Source organism: Vicia villosa, linkage group LG1 (assembly GCF_029867415.1).
Source record: "Vicia villosa cultivar HV-30 ecotype Madison, WI linkage group LG1, Vvil1.0, whole genome shotgun sequence".
Classification (NCBI taxonomy): domain Eukaryota; kingdom Viridiplantae; phylum Streptophyta; class Magnoliopsida; order Fabales; family Fabaceae; genus Vicia; species Vicia villosa.
In genome coordinates, this window is record NC_081180.1 from 36,487,430 (window position 1) to 36,506,534 (window position 19,105).

Genomic DNA, 19,105 nt, shown 5'->3' on the forward strand with positions numbered 1-19,105 from the left:
AGATGGTGATATTTAACTTTAGTTGAACTAAAACAAAGGATTAATTGTGTCAGACTCATTCATTGAGGGTAATATTACAGGTCAGGCAGTGAGTTTGTGTCAGGAAAAGTGTGAAAATGAGAAGAGAAGAGGATGTGAAATGAAGTGAAACACACATGTGAATGTGAACCTAAGAGCATTTTCAAGGGAGGTTTTGCTTATTATATATTACGATTCATAAGTTCAAGAATTTAGCATTTTTATCATTGGAGTAGATACACATGGCATTTCCGCTTAAATATTTGTGTAAGTTACATCATAAAGCAATCCAAATAGTAGGTTGTTTAGCATTAAATAAGATTCTTGATAACTAGTGGGATCAAATATAAATTGATCGGATCACATATAAATTGCTTATTCAAATTACCATTGGAGTGAAATTGGTTTAAATTGCTTAGATATTGCTTAAATATAATGTAGCAATTGATCCCACAAAAAATAGTTCACGCAACCAAAAATAAGTGTAAAACTTTTGTAAAGATACTAGTCCATTAAATGTAAAACTTAGAATTTTTTCTTTTCTTGTTGTACCATCTTTTTAAAAATTATTACTCAATATACCATACTTTTCACCAATATTTCCAATATACCATACTTTTCACCAATATTTCCAATATACCATCTTTTCCATACTTTGTTGTTACTGTTATATAACCTCCGCCAATTGGATTGGCGGAGGTGTGAAAATACTTCTTTATCTGCAAAAGCAATGGACAGACATGTGTATAAATTAGAAGGCTCCGCTCAATGCATTGGCGGAAGCCTGTAAACTTTTTTTTTTAAAAATCAAATTTTAAATTCATATGAACATTAAAATTAACGCAAGAAATTATATTAAATTTAAAACATTAAAATAAATTATAATAAATAATATTTATATAATTAATATATATTTAATTGATAAATAAAATAAAGTTACAATACGATTAAAAAAATAATATTACAATAAAATAAAATAAACGATTTTTAATTGCCACCTCAACCCGGTCGGCGTAACTGCTGGCTGGTTCCACAGTTAGGAGGATGTCCAGTTCTCGTAGTTCTTCTACGAGGCACTTCATCATTTGCAAGTTGAGTAGAAGGCCATATCTCATGTCCACGATCATATAATTCTTCGACCATTTATTCACTGATAAAAGCAGTCGTCATCGCACTGCCATAACTTAATTCGGTTCCCTCGTTATTCCAATCTTATTGGGTGATGTTAGGCATTGAGGTTTTCAAGGTGACATAGTTCTTTTGTGATGAACTTGGGGTAAATTGTTGTGATTGGAAAAAGACATTCGTTGTTGGGGTGTTTGGTAGTTGTGGTATTGTGGTTGGATGTATGATATAGATGGGTTATGTTGGGTAGTGGTAGGTTGCGTTTGGGAGTATTAGGGTGTTTGGTAGTTGTGGTATTGTGGTTGGATGTGTGATGTAGATGGGTTATGTTGGGTAGTGGTAGGTTGCGTTTGGGTGTACTGGGGTGTTTGATAGTAATGGTGTTGGTAGGTTGGGATAGTGGTAAGTTGTGAGAATGGTGTGTGTGGTTGGGTGTATGAAGTATATGGTTTTAGTGATGATAACGTTGGCTTGGGGTATAAGGTGGTTGTGTTGGAATGAAAGATTGTTGGGTGTTACGGAAATGTTGTTGAGTGTTAGGGATAGTTGGTCGGGTTTGTTGGAAGTTTGAGGGGGAGGGTTGATTATGAGGGTCAAATAAGAATATATTCGGTGATAAATACACATTTGACACATATGCATACCATGTCATGTAATCTCGGCTCGGTTTACATTCTTGAGGCAAAATTTCCCCTTGTAAGGCAGTTCTATGGCGATTATTCCATTGACGACGCTCATTCTTGTAATGGTCTCTCCAATCCTCGTATGGCCATTGATTGTTCAGTTGACTTTTGTGATACTCTTCCATGCAAGTTGGAGGACACAGTATGTCCTGTTGAATACCAAAATGGAGTTTAACCCTATCTGAATGATGCATTTCAACATAAGGGAAGCTAATTATAAAAGTTTTTGAACTCCACACGTCACTATCTATTGGTTCCAGATCTTCAAGTTCGAGATAGGGCCTCCATGTAAACTGTTACATACATTCAAATGATTAGTTAAAAAATAATTCTAAGAGATAGTATTAATTGAGTTAAGTGTTAAAGATATATTACATTAATCAGCTTGAAATGATGGATGAACGCTCGATATCCAGGAGCACAATGATGGGGTGTTTTTTCGTAATTCATCCCATATGCGGGCCACCTAAAATAGAAATAATTATTACCTAAAAAAGCGCATAATAAACATATTTAAAAAAAGAGACTAAAACGTACTTGGTTGCATATGGAAATTGGTATGGTTAGGATTCTCTGGTGCCAGTCTCGATATTCTCAACCATCCCTAAGCTTGAAGTAAGACTCCACAACCAGCAAAATTATGCACTTCTTTTTTGGCGCATCTATACAAGTGTCTGTATAGATGCGCTAAAGTTGCAGATCCCTAGCTATACTTACCTGTTTTATTAAAGTCCGATAATAATGGTAAATACTACAGATGTATAGTGTTACCATTAGTATCAGGAAATAATAAACCACCAAAAAGCAACAAAATGTAAACTCTAGCTTTTTGAAGAATTTCTTCGACGGTGGAATATGCGGTTAATGTCATATGGTTTTCGTATTTTTCTCGGAGCCAAGTCATTTCAATGAATTGGCCTTTACTAGTTGTGTCTGTCAATGTTTCACCCAGTAGTTCTTCAGCGATAAAATAAGACACAGATGTAGATCCAGCAACTGCGACACCATTGATACGTAAACCCATCAACATATGAACATCTTCAAGTGTGATGGTGCATTCACTCGTTGGAAGATGAAAAGTGTGTGTTTCTGGTCGCCATCTTTCGCATAAGGCGAGGAGAAAATTTCTATCTATGCCATATGAGGTAATGTTGATGACATGACCAAATCCCGCTTATTCCAAATACGGGCGGATCATTTCTTCGACTTTGACAAAACTATGTGAACGAGGACGAAATTTGTTTATATCTTGAAATAAAATAATAACAGGGAAAGATTCAGTCATCTGATGATGTTGGGATTATTTTTGCAGATATAAAAATTTGTCGTTTGAAGTTAAGCAGAAATGCTATCTTAGATTACTTGAGGAGTAGCTTGGAATCAAAGCTGCAAGCCAGTTCGATTTCACAAATTATTTATCGAAATGTAGTTTTTTTTCGGAAATGACCATGTGAAATTTGTTCCAATGAAGATCCGAGACGACGATGATGTCGAAACAATGTTTGGGAATCATGAAATATCGGGTTTTGATTTTATTAATCTCTACATAAAATTTCAACAATGTAAAAAACCTCAGCCGTCACAGCTAGTCAACCTACGAGAAGAAGAATCTCCAGCAATAATTCCCAATGAAAATGTTGAGGAAGATGATGATGAAGAAACTAAGGCACAAGCTGATGATTTGTTTACTACTTTATTCGAAACAGGTGTAATCAACGAAGATGAGCAACACATTCCAGTTGAGAATGTGTATTATCCACTGCCCCACCTTACAACGTTGCAACTAACTGAAAAACCAATCTTCGTTTGCATGATCACACAATCCCCGTCTTCCGATGGAGGGTGGCATAGCTGTGGGAAACCAGTTTAAAACCAAAGTCGATTGTGTTCTTGCCATCTCAAAATATCATATGAAATAATGTATTGATTTCAAGGTGACTATTTATGACAAAAAGAGATATCAAATATGTTGTAGAAACGCTACGTGCAGGTTTTAACTTTTGGCGTCCTTTCGAAAGAGAAGAGACCTATGGGAGATAGGCATTATGAACCCCCCACATAGTTGTTCAACACCTATCTTTAATCAGGATCGCCGACAACTTAGCTCTCAGTTGATGTGTCAACATTTAATGCCCCTTGTAGATAAGGACCCGTCAACTAAGGTGAGCGTCTGTATTAGTGAGATTGTGTCTGAATTCAAATTTAATCCGTCGTACAAGAAAACATGGATTGCAAGGAATAAAGCTATTGAACAGGTATACCGTAATTGGCAAAATTCATACAATGAGCTTCCACATTACTTGTTAGATCTTAAGAAATTTGTTCCTGGTACGGTGGTAGAAATGTAAACACTTCACGTATATACAGATGACGACACTGTTGTCAATGGGAAACAAATTTTCCACCGACTTTTCTGGGCATTCCAACCAAGCATAAAATAGTTTGCATATTGCAAACCTATACTTTAAATTGATGGTACCTAGTTATAAGGTAAGTATAAAGGTAAGCTACTAATGGCGGTAGCTCAAGATGGCAACAGTAATATCTTTCTAGTTGCTTTTGCTCTTGTGGAGGGTGAGACAGCGGATGGTTGGGGTTTCTTTCTAAAGAACTTGAGAATGCATGTAGCCCCTCAGCCTGACATGTGTTTGATTTCAGACAGACATGCATCAATTGAAAGTGCGTACAATAATCCAGACAATGGTTGGCATGATCCTCCATCTGTACATGTCTACTGTATCAGACATATCGCACAAAATTTTACGAGGGAAGTCAAGGACCGTACCCTCCGAAAAAAAGTGATCAACATGGGTAAGTATATATTTCCTAACCTTTTGTATTGGTAATTTATATTTATATATTAGTAACCCATTTTTGTAACAATCAGGTTATGCTTTAAACCAACCAACATTTCACTACTACCGAAATAAAATTGGTATGGCTAATGGTGATGCTTTAAGGTGGTTAGACAATATTCCAGTGGAAAAGTGGACGAGGGCATTTGATGGAGGTCGGCGTTGGGGTCACATGACAATAAACCTAGTTGAATCAATGAACTCAATCTTCAAAGGCACACGTAATCTACCCATTACGGCGTTGGTACGTGCAACATACTATAGGATGGGATCACTATTTGCTGAAAAGGGTGCTAAGTGGAATGCAGTTTTGAATTCTGGAACTTTTTTTTACAGAAAGATGCATGAAAGTGATGAAAGAAGAAACATCAAAATCCAACACACATCAGGTAAGGATATTTGACTACAATCATAACACTTTCAGTGTGAATGAGACAGTGGATCATGGTGAGAGAAAACATATGGGAGATTATAAGATAAACCTAATAGATCTTTGGTGTGACTGCGGAAAGTATCAAGCATACCGTGTTCCTTGTTCACATGTTATTTGTAACACCCCAAATCTACCCCGCAATTAACAGGAATATCAGAGTACAAAATTTCAAGCAATTAGAATATAACGATCCGGAGCGTCACATTTTAAACAACAAACATCGCATACATATATCCTGCTCACTCACTTAGATACATAGCACACGTGTAGGAGAACAATATCAAAATCATTAATCATTGCCATCAAATCAAGTACTTGCATCGCAGCGGAAAATCACAAGTCAACAACCATACAACTCATAATATCAAGGCCAAACACGACACAATACATCTAACAAGTCTTAGCATAACATAAGGACAAGGTTCAACAAGGATAAACGCAAGAAACAAGACGTAACCAAGTAATCCAACGTTCCCCGAGTGCTACGTATCAGAGCATTGACACACACCGACTCGAGCTATAGGTACACGACTACTCCGCGTCATTACCTGCACGTTACCAACGGAGGGCAACATTCAAACAGAAGGGGTGAGATATCATTCATTATAAAGAAGCGTATGATAATATTCAAAGCGGAGAAATAATCATACATCGGTCACCACTTCTCAACATATATCACTTACTCATATTCACATCATTCACAACAATAATATCAATCTCAATTAAGGCATACATAGGAATTTAGCACATATGCTCAACGAAACAACCATCAAATCGACATAAGATAACATTCATGTTATGCACACACAATTATTCAAATACGACTCATCACATGACTTTACTTATGCAACTCGAACAATGCAAATGCATGTGGTACCATTGGAGTAAAACTCCCGTCTCAAACAATTGCCATTGGGCCGTCTCAAACATTCGCCACAAGGGCCGTCTCAAACAACTGCCACTAGGGATGTCTCAAACAATGCAATGAATGTGACTCAATGATGCACATTCACAATCACACTTAACGACATAATCGACTCAAACAACATAATATACGTATACGACATGATCAACTTAAACGACATAATCAATTCCGGATATCCAATGTCAACAAAATACAATTCAAGGAGATTCCAAGAGTTTCCAAAGATATAATAAGCATATTCAATAGAAAGACATCAATTAGGACTTCACGTAGGTCCAAACGGCACTTAAAACGGAGTTACGGATCAAAAGTTATGGTCTTTACAAAATCTGCTCAAAATTGAACCCCCTAGGTCGACGCAAACATCTCCCAGGTCGACGCAAACTACTTTAGGTCGACTCAAAACTCCTCTAGGCTGACCTAACTGAAGGAAAAATAGATTTTTTTTGGCTTTCTGTTCTGTTTGGTCGACTCAGGTTCTGCATAGGTCGACCTAAGATGCGTGAAAACTCAGATTTCATCATTTTTCTTCCCTAATCCCCTCCTACAACACCCATTAACCCATACTCCATCCATACATCATTTGAAAGCAAATTTAGCACACATGTAAGGTTCCTAAACTTATTTCTAATCATGGGTTTTCATACAAACATCATCAATCATACTTAAACTCACAATTTCATAGAAATCTAGTATGAACCCTAACAATCTCTATTCAATTTTCTACATAATCATGGATAACAACATATAATCAAAACCCCACCCAAAATATCATCATACATCCCTTTAGCATGAAAGAATCTCACCCTTACCTTAGGTTTGGATTGAAGACAACTCTATCTTCAATATGAGATTCCCCTCTTTCTCTTCACTCTACTCTTCTCTTCTTTCACAACTTTGTCAAAATGAGCTTCTAAGTCTAAAACCCCTAAAACCCTTGTTTTGTTAAACCCTTACTATCTTAAATTACTAATGGGCTCTAATTGACACCCCTCACTTACTAATATCAACTTAGGCCCAATAATCAACAATACTTACTATATTATATTATATACTAACAATTCCAAAATAAAACAACATAAAATCAATTAAGCATATCATCAACACATAATTCACAATTAATTCACGTAACTCACATAAATAAATAATTAAAGAAAAACGGTCGTTACATTATTGCTTCATGTTCTATGGTTCGCCAAGACGCATATGCTCTGTTGTCCGACGTTTACAGGGTTGCAAACTTATTCGTGTTTACAACACAAGCTTTCCAGTTATACCATACGATGAGTATTGGCCCTCTTTTGATGGTGATCAAATTTTCCATAATCCAATAATGCGGAGGAACAATAAAGGCCACCCAGTGAGCTCACGTATTAGAACCGAAATGGACAAATATGATAAGTTAGAGAGAAAATGTGTGTTGTGTTGTCTTCCTGGTCACAACCGAACTAATTGTCCAAATGTTGGAACCATTAATAACTAGTATTTTATTTTGTTGTTAAGCTAATGATTTAATGACGTTTAATGACCACACAGATCTTTCGCATTTAATATAAATAACATTACAATTAGGACAACACATACAACATATATCAAAACAGATACAAACGCTCAACATCAACATTTAACCTCAACAACATTAGTTGATCCAAACAAATATAATTACCAAACACATTAACGTTTGTAGGAGATTACAATCGTCAACACAATATCATCTGGTCCTAGCATCATCATGAGGACACAAGCACCATTTGTCACAGGTCTCCAGGAACAAGTTATTCCATTTGGGTCAGACACTGTAACTTGCCTCTCAATTCTCCTTATCTTTTCCCCATCATGGATGTGCTCATCTAACCAGTGGAGCAAGTGCCTCTAAATATGCTCGAAGGTCTGCGTGTTCCAAAATTTGATCTTCATCGGAGGCTTTACTGGTGAAAATATAACATGTGCATCTGTTTTCATCATTGGAAATGTTGGAAACATTATTGTAGAAAGAATTAAGACTGTAATGAAGAGATGAGTAGTAAGTGTTGTGAGTACCAACTGAGGAAGAGAATGCTATTTATAAAGACAACGTTACAAATTAGAAATAATAAAATAATCAGAAGCTCCGCCCATTGTAGTGGCGGATTTGAAATTAAATAATAAAATAATCAAAAGCTCCGTCAATTGCAGTGGCGGGTCTGAAATTAAATAATAAAATATTCAAAAGCTCAGCCAATTGCAGTGGCGGATCTGAAATTAAATAATAAAATATTCAAAAGCTCCGCCAATTGCAGTGACAGATTTGATCCTAAATAATAAATCAACCAAAATGCCCTATCAATTGCAGTGATATATCTGTATTTAAATATTGAAAATAAAAAAAAAAATATTAATATATATATATATATATTAATATATATATATATATATATATATATATATATATATATATATATATATATATATATATATATATATTAAATAATCAAAATATTTATAAACATATTAAAAAATTTATATTGTTTATTATTATAATATTTTTTAATATATATTAATGATTTATTATAATTTTTAATATTTAATTATAATATTTAAAGTTAATATTTATTATTGTTAAAAAAAAGAAAAAAAATACCTTACACAGCTCCGTCCATTCATTGGGCGGATGTTCCATAAAAATCAAATGCTCTGCCCATTCAAAGGACAAGTTACTTGTTGAACATGATAAATCATCGTATATAAATATATTATTGAACTTTATAGATAAAAATGTAAGTTAAAAACTTTATAGATAAAAATGTAAGTTAAAAGGTCCTAAGTTTAATGTAACTACAAATCATGAGAATCATTTTTCACCATGTTCATTGGCTTAGTGGTAAAGGCATATGATCTATCTTAAAGTTCTTGGGTTCAACTCTTTCTAAAAACCAATTTTGAAATTTTTTAAATTTGAATTGCTTAAAAATAAAAAATAAATCCAAGCAGTTGAGTCACAGTTTAAAAGTAGAAATAAAATCAGTTTGAAAAAACAGATAGACTAATATGACCCTGTTAAATTTTGTAAGGGACTAAATCGAGTCTTTTTTATGAGAAATTAATTTAAAATGTGTAGTTTTTGTGAGGGACCAAAATGGATCTTCACTCAAAATAATAATATATGTAATCATTTTATATTATTTTTTTGTTATATTTTTTTATGTAATCGTTATAATAGTGTAAAAAAATATTTAAGGTTTTAAAAAAGTTGATAACTATAATTTTAAAATATAAGTTTATTAAAAAAAATAATAACACTTTAATTGAATCTAAATAAATCAACTCATTCTTTATCGATTTGATTTACTTCATAATTTTTTTTCTTCACAAATATCAATTAAACTTATTGAATTAGATATTTTTTCCTTTAAAAAACTTAACTAAACCGACCTTCTGCAATTCCTATTATAATGTTTGTAGAAAAATGTTGATAAAACAATGAAGGTTGTCATTGGAATGGTTCGCTTTCAATGTCATAAACTTGTCCATAGATAATGAATAAACATGTGGCCTCATCGTTCATTTGCTTCCAAATAAAGGCAAGTGCGGTAGAATTGAATATATTGATGACATTACGAAAATAGTTTAGGCCGGTTTCACCTAGTGAAGGGTTGGTTTGAACCCACGCCCTTCATCCCTCTGGTATTAGGATCGAAACTGGCACAACGTGAGCCAACAGCAAACCAGCAAATGAGGTATTTCAAAATACCTCTCCTTTTGTTTTGAAAATAGAATAGTAACTAGTACGCGGCGCACATTTGTTTCAGATGTATATTTGTTAATAGAAAAATATTTAGTTATCTTAGAAAATATTTTGATCAGTAACTTCATGTCCCGTTAATAATTAATATTTTGATCAATAATTTCATGTTTCCATATACAACTATTATTTTGATCAATAACTTCATGTCCCCGTGTAGCTTAAAAATATTTGATCAGTAACTTCATGTCCCGTTAATTATCAATATTTTGATCAATAATTTCATGTTCTCGTGTACAAAAGGTTTAGTATAAAGCATAATCTTATTTTTGCATCACATTTTATACACTAAAAGTAACTTAAAAAATATTTGAATAATGTAATATTAATGTTGTTAATTTATCTGTGGGACTTGAGGAAGAAAACTGATAACCTTTGGGTGCTTTGGATGCATTATGCATACCTATTACATTAAAGGGCATAATTTGATGGATAAAGTAGCAAAAAATAGTTGATTAATTTTCATATTTAAATATTTAAATTAATAGTTTTATTTTTCCATTTTATATAATCTTCATATTAGAAGAAAATAAAATTTGTTCAAATTTTATTGCATTTATTTTTCCTTTTACAAATAATTATCATCTATAAAATTATTAACAAATTGACTGCATTCTAATTATTATCACAAATAAATATTTATGACAGGTATGATTATACAAATAAATTATAATTAATGCAATTTATATGTTAAGAATTTGGTCATATACTTATGAAAAAAATTTAACTTGTATGTAATGGATCTTCCCGTTTTTAAAACATTCTTATTTTTATCATTACATAAAATGAAATTTTATGAAATGTAAACTTAAATATTTCTCCATCTTAAACCTCTAACATTTAGGAACTATGACATGTATTAGTCCCCTCAAAAGTAAACATATTGATATATTATAAATTATAATAGCAGAAAATGAGAAAGACATCATATTTGTTATGGAGTAAGTGCATAAATTATAAAACAGAAGATACGAAAAATATGTATGTATTCAAAATTGAAATAAAAAGAACCCATAAAAAATCAAAATAAATAAAGAAATACAAACTACTTTAATATAAATCTAAAGAAGTCATGATGGTAACCCTAGCCACATGTCATCTTGGTAACAATCCTCGCGACATGTTTAAGGAACGAAAGATGAATATTAAAGATCATCATTAATCTATTTTTTTTTGTTCAGATAACACTCTTCATCCAACAAAGTTATATTGGAGACCAAAATATGGTTAAAGGAGTTTGAGATGACCTTGAATAACCTCTTCTTTTATTTTAAAATATGATAATACGAAAAGAAAGAGATTAATCATTGAAAATAAAGAGAGCAGAAAAGATGACGCACGCACAAAAATTTACTCTCATTCACTTCATAATTTGAAATTAATTCAATCTCTTCTCACTTAATGAATTTTTACTATAATTAATGTTGATTAGAATAATAATACTTAAAGAGTTTATCATTTCATATCGGAGAATTTTCTTAAAAATAAGTTGCTCGAGTTGATTTTTATTGGCCATTATATGATCGAGAAAAGTGTGACAAGAATGTGTGATACACCAACATCCACCATAATTCCGCCTAGACATTACACTTAGGGTGTCTTTGTTTTAAGATTAGAAAAAATATTCTCAGGAATATGATTATGGGAATTCAATATTCCTATGTTTGATTCAAGTTTAAAAGAATTATTTCAAAGAACTTTTTATTCTAAGAAATCTTATTTACACATGATTCTTTTACTTTTATTACAGTTAAAGGGTGGAAATATAACATTTCATAGAAATAAAACCAACCAACTATAACTTTCTACTACTAATCACATTTATGTTTATTTTTATTTTTTTTTTAAATTTTAAATTAAACAAATTTACAAATGTTTCTAGGAACCCTTAATTTATACCAAACACGTGAGAAGAATAATAATCTTAGAAATAATAATCTTGAGAATACTATTCCAAAAAATATAATTTGAAACCTTGAAACAAACACACCCTTAATAGAATTACCAAAATCTATCTACATATGAGAGGAATTCATTCTGGGAAAATTCCCATTAGCTACGGGTGAATTGAGGCGGCATTTAGCCAGAACCACATTAAAATTGGTTCATGATGGTCTTTTTATTTAAAATTGTTAGATGGATCAAGTTCACATATTTTATTATAGGTCACATGCACTTGATTTATCACACTCTCTCACTTAATTTGTTTGATTCATTTCCATTTCCTCTAATAATAAGTTTTTCTCTCTTATATAATGAATTCATTAGTTATTTTAAAATTTCTCAAAAGTTTTCTGCATTTTAGAATTAATTGAATTGACTTGAAAATTTTCTATTTGTGAAATGTGAATGATTTTGTCTTATTGAAACTTATGTTTATTTTTGTAAAAAAAAAAATTAAAACTTTTATTAATTGTGGTATTTCAATTGATATAACTAAATATTGAGGTATGATTGATTCACAACTTTATTTGACGGCAAGCCGTCCTGACATTATGTTTAGTGTTTGTCTTTGTGCATGCTTTCAAGCAAATCCAAAGAAATTTCATCTCACCGCCGTAAAAAGGATCATTAAGTATCTGAAAGAAACAACAAACGTTGGGCTATAGTATCCAAAAAGTAGTATATGTGATTTAGTTGGTTATTCAGACTCGGATTATGCAGGTTGTAAAACTGATCGCAAAAGCACGAGTGGTACATCTCACATCCTAGGAAATGAATTAGTATCATGGTCTTGTAAGAAACAAGAATGTGTTGCTCTTAGCATGATCGAAGCAGAATATATTGCAGCAGAAAGTTGTTGTGCTCAAATTCTATTGCTCAAGCAACAACTACGTGACTGTGGACTCAATCTTGAATGCATTCTGATACGATGTGATAACACAAGTGCGATAAACATTACAAAGAATCAAGTCATGCATTCTCGAATAAAACACGTAGACATTAGACAACATTTTCTTCGTGATCATGCTCTACAAGGCGACATTGAAGTCACATTTGTCGATACACATAATCAACTTGCAGATATCTTCACCAAACCATTGCCAAAAGAATCATTCTACAAAATTCAACGCGAGTTGAGAATCTTAGATGAACGAGATATATGATCATTCACAAGTGTTCATGAATCATCAAATTTAAGATGCATGTATGCTTTAAATTATTTTACAATTAAATAAAATAAATTTTCTAGTTCATCTGCTTCTACCCAGTTTTTATAAGTGTTTAAGTTGCTTGTATGATATTTCGTTTTAATTTCCATTTAAAATGTTTATAGTAATCATGATATATGATTTTTGGTATCGTCAAATCTTCTTATTATTGTGTGCATTAAGTGTATTTTTTAATAAATACTCCCTCTATTTTTTATTATAAGTCGTTTTGGAAAAAAATTTGTATTTTAATATAAGTCACTTTACAATTCTATGGAAGAATTAATGATATTTTTCCCATTATATCCTTAAATATTTTTATTATATCTCTTTTCAATTATATAAATTTATCTTTCACATGTTTCCACACGCCATTAATGAAGGATAATTTTGTAAAAACCTTCATAATTTCTCATTTTCATACAACAATTATTATTTTTCTTAACATGTGTGAAAAGTCCAAAACGACTTAAAATAAAAAAAGGAGGTAGTATTGTATTTCCAATATTGCCTTTAATACATTTTTAAAAATTTGTTGCAAACAATCGACTGTAAGGGAATGACAATCGATTGATGTTTCAAAAATTCTTTACAATCAACTAATCAATCGATTAATAAATAAATTTTAACTAGTGGAATACCCGTGCGTCCGCACGGGTATAATTTGGATCGCGTATTTGTCACCAGTTTATCATGAAATTTCAAACAAATTATAAAATATCTAAATATTCATTGATAAAAGAAAAAAATTGGGATAGAAGATAAATATTTATGTTTCATTGATAAAAATCAAAATATGAATTGAGAAAAATTGAGATGAAAATATCCAATGGTAATATATATAAAAAAACCAATATTTAAATATGAGAAAGACATATTTGAATTAAAAATATTTCTTTCTATTAAATATAAAAGAAATGACATATTTAAAAAAAATTGTTTTACTAAAATTATTTTACATCAATAATATACATTTTAACTTTCCATATATTAAACTCATGCGTTTGCGCGAATTTTGGTATGATTACCCGTGCACTCACACGGTAATGGTGTGTTATCCGTGTGTTCGCACGGTAATGATGTGGTACATGTAAATGTTATCAAATATTTTGATTGATTGAAAAGAAAAAAGAAATTAAAATAATCATTAGGAAAAAGTTTTATACATAGATTTAAATAATTAGTTTAATTAATATTAAAAATTCATCGAAATAGAAAAAAAGAAATTTATAAGGTGTTTTTTAAAAAAATATAGTTATAATACCTCTGTCAGGTGGAGAAGTAGTCAACTTGAAAGAACTTATTAACTTTTTTAGATATGAAAGGCTAGTGATGGCTAGTACCACTGTGTGACTGTTAGTACCATTAAAACAGGATAATACTGGACAACCAAATAAATTTTTTGAGTGAAGTCCCATTTTAGTCCCTCACAAAAATTGTATAGGTCAGATTAGTCCCTGGGAAATAAAAAGTCTCTATTAAATTCCTTACAAAATTTAACCGAGCCATATTAGTCCTTCTACTAATATGTTTTTCAAACCGTTTTTTTTTTTACTTTTGAACCGTGACAGGATCAGCAGTGAAGATCCATTTAGTCCCTCACAAAAAAGTGAAAGCCCAAATTAGTCCCTGAGAAAAAAAAGGTCTCTATTTAATCCCTTACAAAATTTAACTGAGTCATGTTAATCTCTCTTTTAATACTTTTTCAAAAGATTTTTTTCGTATTTTTAAACTATGACTAGACTTGACAAGATAGACCTACTTTTAGAAATTGAGTACGGGTCAGAGGTTGAGTTCCTTTGCACATGGTCTTCGGAGTCTAAGTTTCCACCAGAAGCTGGGTTCCCTAGATGTGAGACATTAAAATCTTTTCATTCAGAATTTGAATAATCATATTCTGATCTTTTAGAATCTGAGTCTCAAGCTTCTCTTCATACGTTCCAATCAGAGTCAGAGTTCGGTAAATTCTTTAACTAATGATCCTGCTCACTTGAATATATATTAGTGTACCTAATTGTTCATTAAATACTTTGTTATCATCAAAAACCTAAGTGATATGGTATAAACCAATTTTCTTCCAACATACCATGTGTATTATTTTTGCCACAAGTATTATTTACAAAAGAAAGAACTTATCCTAAATCACCTTAGTAACAAAACTAAACATTCCTAAAAGATCATTAACAACTAAAACAATAACGACACCTAATACACAAGAATACATAACAACAAAAACCATAATCACCCACCCATAAGTTTGATAATAAACCAAACAAAGAAAAGAACGTTGTGGTATCGCTTCATAAATATTTTCTGTACAATCCCTTCATAAATAATTTCAATTCAACAGTCGTAAAATAGGAGTTCAGTCACAATATAAAAAAATGATTTGAAAAAAATACTAAAAGAGGGACTAACATGGCTTGATTAAATTTTGTAAAGGATTAAATATACTTTTTTTTTCTTAGGGACTAATTTGGACTCTTCCTTTTTTGTGAGGGACTAAAATGAGTCTTTATTAGTAGTCCAGTCACGGTTCAAAAGTAAGAAAAAAACCGATTTTAAAAAAATGTTAGTTGAGGGACTAACAAGACTCAGTTAAATTTTGTAAGGGATTTAATAGGGACTTTTTTTTCTCAGGGACTAATCTAACCTCTATGGTTTTTGTGAGGGACTAAAATGGAACTTCACTCTAATTTTTTTTTTTTGCCAATGCACACATTTTGGCTTAAACAAATTATACTTTGGCTGGATTTATGGACATATGAGAGTATACATGTGAGTAAAGCCATTCAATTTATATTAATGAAATTTTAATGCTACAACTTTTATTTAGAGCCATTCTGAATTTTAAATATAACTTCCATTATAGAAAAACTGTCTTTCAATTATAGCTTATACGTAGTGCAATTTTGGCTTTGAAGTATTGTTACTTTGGGTACTTAGCGGCAGTTAGAAACTGATCAAATGGATGGATGGCTTTGCTACTATTGCAACATTCATAATTAGTAGAAAACACAACTGTTGTATTCAAAAACATAGGCATAAGAGATGTCAACCAATACAATGAAACAAATAGCAAGCAATAAGATAAATTGCAGAAATAGAATAAACCCTCACACTAACACCACCAGTTCTAGACATTTGCAACTATAAAATTACAAATGCAAAATATACATGAACAACCAACTCCAAATCCCAATAGACTTGCAAGCACACAAACCCCTAACCACGAACCACCTCTGCACGGAAAAACTGCAAAAGCAAACAGCACCAAAACTAACAGTTTAAACCAATCTAACCTACTGCATGCGTTCCGAACCGCCTCTACATGAAAAAAATCTGCCTAAGCAAGCAGTCACTTCCTGCACGATTCAATATAAAAACATAAGGATGATTTGGATTTTGCCATATCTTTTCCAATTGCTCAAACACCGAAATTGAAACATCAGGCACATCTACCGCCGAAAAACTAAGAAGGGCATTTTCACCCAACTGAATTTGCGATTGATGCATCAAGCCGAATTCCTATCGGATGCTTACCGCAATTGAAGTGACTTATGCAACTAAAACATCAAAGTTGGACACGCTAACTCTGAGGATACCTTCTAAATCAACCCTAGCCAAAAATAATTCCATCCACTTGCAGATTTATATTTACACATGCAAGTATAAAAATGCAAGCCAAAAACAACCATTACACAAAGCTGGAGAAAAATTGAAGGGATTAGTAAAGAAATAAGATCTTATTTCTTATTTCAATAAGCTCTTTAGTATGTATGAATATTATATTGCTCATTCACTACTTTTGTTTTCCTCTTTTCATATCAAATCACTCACTCACTCAATATTTAGTATGTGTGAATATTATATATATATATATATATATATATATATATATATATATATATATATATATATATATATATATATATATATATATATATATTACACATAAGTCAGCAAAGTACACATTTGCATTGATAATTTCCATATATTACAGCTTTTCACAGCTAGTTTGAAACAGAAAATTACACTGTTTCAAAAAACCATAAAAATATGAAAATAACACAAGAGTTATCAATTGAAGGAAATTGAAATTGAGTCACATACGTAGTCCCAAACATACTGAATATATATGATCATTATCATTGATATATCCACTGGTTCATCACAGACAAAATGAACCTATAACGAATTACATGTTTGCAACAAAATCATACATGAATTCATGCACCTCATTCAACAATCAAAAATATTAAAAAATGAAAATCATTGTTTTGTAAAAGTACCAGAGTTGGCATAAGAACTCCCTAAGAGTGTGTTTGGATGGAGCATTTTAATGAGGGAAAGTAATGTTTTGAGGGAATTTAAAATGATTTGACCAAAATCCATTGTTTGGATACAAAAATGAAGAATTGTTAAAATGATGGAAATTTATGGAGTATTTCATCTAAGTTAAATTTAATCATTTTGAAATGACACCAAAAACCAAAGAATTTGAAATTCCTCTCATGTTCCATAAAATGTATTTGTTAGTATTATTTCTTCAAATTTTACAAATTGGTCCTCATATTTTCCAAAATTATAAAATTGACCCCAAAAATTTTTTAAAAATTGCAAATTGGTCCTTAATAATTTTTAAAATTTACAATTTGGTCCTTCAAATTTTTAAAAATTGCAATTTGGTCCCTACTTTTCAATTTTTTTATTTGGTCCAAAAAATTTATATTTTATAAAAAAATACCCAAAAAATCTAACAATGAATTACCTTAATACTTCATCCAAACAAAATAATTTAAAATGAATGGATTTCAATTGAATCATTTGAATTGCTTTGAATTTTAAATTCCCTTAAAATTTCTAATTACCTCATCCAAACACACTCTAAAGCTTTACTTTGGGTGATTAAAATGACTCTCGTGGATATAAGAACTCCCAACTCCCTAAATATTAACTTCAAGTCATTTCTCACAGTATCAATCACCAAAGTAAACGACACTAAATGCAAAGCTGCGAAATATAACCGGCAGCAACTAAACTTTCATTAGGCACTCCAGTAAAGAATAGAAACCTGTAGTTTTGACATTTCATTCACCACTCAAGCAAAAAAAACACCCTTTTTGACACATAAGGGAATTGTTTTTCCTTCATTAACCAATGCCCTGATTTTAATATATTCATCGATTAAAGTTAAGCTCAACTAATTTACATATGACATAACTGAACCAATACGTGCTATAATATGACAGATTCATTCTTGCAAGCAAGAATCAGAGCAGTAGTATCACAACTTTCTCATGATTCGTTTTAAATTGCGATCTGCAACTACAATTGTGGCCTCAACATCAAAGCTTACAACCACAATATGGCTACAATCACAACCATCGTCATCTACAGTTTACTACAATATTAATGATTGGGACATAATTTCAATCACAGGCAAAATCCAAAACCTAATAAGGTTGTGCACATAATTCAATCAAGTATTCATCATCAATTTCGTCATTCAAGTAATCCAATTTTCTTGGGGGTAACAAATTATTGTTATGATAGTCAAACCTGTTGGTACTTAGTCTCCAATGAGAGAATCTGATCACTGAAATCCAAACCAGTTTCATTTGCCATCTTCTGAACCTGTTCTCAACCATTAAAAAAACCCTTACTATTAGCAAACCTCAAAGATAAAATATAACCAATGGTGCATGAAATTAACACATAACATAAATACCTCTATGCATATCAGCTGCATCAGGATCATCAATTCCTAAAGAAATCTTAAAGTTGGAAATCTTATTACCCTCGTTACCGTTTAGCTCCTCACCACCAGGAGGAAGCACCATGAAACATTAATAGTATTTCATCATATACAATTTATGATTCAGTCCTCAATGAAAAAGAATCAGTATTTGAAGAACCAAAAAATTGCATGCTTGAGAAGCACACCCACTTCCTGCTAGATCCACAAAATTTTGTTCAAAGAAACTAACTCTTGGTTCATTTCATCTACCCGACAACAAAAATAAAACAACCTATCTTGCAAAGAATGTCCTAAAGCACCTGTAAAAAATAAAACAAAGCATATGAATACAAATGCAATTAATCAATCCAGATAAAATAGCAAAATTGCATA